This window comes from Hippopotamus amphibius, chromosome 4 (assembly GCF_030028045.1).
Source record: "Hippopotamus amphibius kiboko isolate mHipAmp2 chromosome 4, mHipAmp2.hap2, whole genome shotgun sequence".
Classification (NCBI taxonomy): domain Eukaryota; kingdom Metazoa; phylum Chordata; class Mammalia; order Artiodactyla; family Hippopotamidae; genus Hippopotamus; species Hippopotamus amphibius.
The window spans coordinates 136371647-136373990 of record NC_080189.1 but is presented as its reverse complement, the minus strand read 5'-3'; the positions used below and the strand labels follow the sequence as shown (position 1 = coordinate 136373990).

General features: G+C 43.0%; 1 pseudogene; it reads right to left on the bottom strand.

Annotated features, from left to right (window-relative positions):
- Positions 1 to 962: 962 nt before the first annotated feature.
- Positions 963 to 1456, bottom strand: LOC130851950 (malignant T-cell-amplified sequence 1-like; annotated as a pseudogene).
- Between the last annotated feature and the right edge of the window lie 888 nt (positions 1457 to 2344).

The following is a 2344-nucleotide window of genomic DNA, read 5'->3' as shown; positions in this document are numbered from 1 at the left end:
TTTAGCTTGCACACCCACAAGTGTAGCCAGCCCACCCATGAGCCAAGGTTGCTGATAGGGAACCCCCCATATAACTGCAGGTGTGAGCTGAGGCAGGGTGCTGGTGCACCAAGGGTAGGTAACCTGGGATCTGGGCCACCTGCTCACACAGCTGCCTGTGCCCTCTGCTGTCTGAGCCTGATTCCAGTAGAGCACGTGCCAATGGTGCTTCCTTGGCCTTATACTTTGGTGGTTCTGATAGAACTTAGCTCATGATGGACTTTTCCAATGCGTGTCCCGTGGACAGACATTCTGTCATTATCAGGGCTCAGTAAGAACTCCAGCAGTTGTTTTTGTAAAAGCACACACTCTGATGTGACAGTATGGCCTCGCTCTGTAACCCCAGGGGCCTGACCTGTGATCCTTACTCTGGCAGGTGCCACCAGCTCCAAGTAGCCTCTTGTCCCTCCCCCTGCACTGTAAGCTGCGGCAACTCTGGCGTTTCAGCGTCACTTGGCCTAGGCCATCACTTCCTCCATGTTCCTAGGACACATCTCAGTAGCAAGGTCATGCCCTTTCCTGGGGAACACGCTGGGGTGTTGAATCGTGTATCTTGGGAGAACTCACAAATCACTGATTCCTCCTATGCACCTTTGTGGTCTGGCCCTGGGTTGAGCACCCTTAGAATTCAGTCCCATTTGTCCTCTCCCAGCACTCTCTAGATGGATTGTGAAGCTCTTCTGGGAGAGTTATACCCTGATGGCCAGGAGAGGAGCAGGGGCAGGTCTTAAAGGAAGTGATATTGTCTTGCAGAGAAACATCTTTATTGCCTCCAAGCAAGATGGCCACACTTGTTGTTGCTGGGTGTTTTTAGCATCTGTTGAATTTATTCAACATAATCACAGAGATATTGTCTTCAGACTGCCACAGACACACATACCGCACTATATCCATATTGAGCCCAAGTGCATTCCTTCTGAGACTTATTTATATGTTTTCATATGCCAAAGTCCATCATTTAAATAATGGATGTTTTCACTGTCAATTCCTTTGTTGACTTTCTCAATGTTGTCTGCACACATCTTCATGACTTCAACACACAGAGCGAGCTGTTTTCCTTCTGCCGTGATTGCAACCATCCTATCTGCTGCAGCAGAGTGAAGCTCAGCTCCTGCATAAGCTAAGCCTGGACACATGATGTTTGCTCCTCTGAGTACAAATCTGACGGCTCCTTCATCCACCTGCTGCTGAGGCAAGAAGGGGCTTTGCATCTCTATTTGTGAAGTAACCTGAGGGTTGGATAAAAAGGCCCTTCTCTTTTTTCTAAATAGAGTAACTCCCATTCACTATAAGGATTTCTATATGTTCACGGCACCCTACGCTTCTAACTAGTTCCTTCTTAGGCATCTTTGATTAAGCCGTGGTTCAATGCCTGGTAGTTGCTCTGTTGGTTCTTAATACCTTTAATAACAGGTTTTCAACTGGATGAAGTTGGACATACATTTTCTTTTACAAAAAATTGCTGAAACATGATTCAAGGTGAAGGGGTGACGGTAGGGAAGGGCTGGGAATGGGGAAAAATAGAAGTAGCAGGGGCTCAGCAAACACCCCACACCTGGAAGGCCAAAGGGACACTCACAGCTGGTGTTGGTATCTGGAAGTGAGACCGCTGGCTACACTCTATGGTTCTAGGAATATATGTATATATATAGCCGATTCCCTTCGTTGTACAGCAGAAACTAACACAAAATTTTAAAGCAATTATACTCCAGTAAAAAAAGATTATTTCTCATTTTAGAGTAAATATTCTTGTAGATAAAATATTGTACCTAATTATTTGCTATAAATTCTCAGAAGTGAAAATTGAAATTTCCATGCCAAACAGAAATCATTTTTACAGCTTTTTGATCTATATGTACTACTAAAGGGCTAAGCAAGAAGGAACGTAGAAAAATAGATCTGCAGTAGCTGTGTTATGTTAACTGTATATGATATTACTTTAAGAGGCTCTTGTCTCCTAATAGAAGAGAGAAGACTACCTCAGTGTTAATTTGTTCGGGAAAGTTGATAACTTTTCTATTTTCTAGCAAGCATTTGTTTTTCCTTATGTGATCATGCCAGCTTAAGGATCTTGACAAATTTTTTGCTGGATTAATTTTATTGTAGATTTGTAGAACCTATTTATTGGCAATATCAGAGTTTTGTAAACTGTGTTATAACTAGCTTTATGAGTTTGTAGTTTTCCCTTTATTTTTACATAGTAAAACCCACTAAGCTTTTTCTGTGTAATTTGGCATTCAGGGTAATACTTATATACTAGTTTGCTGGGGCTGCCATGACAAAGTAACATCTACCAGGAAGCTTG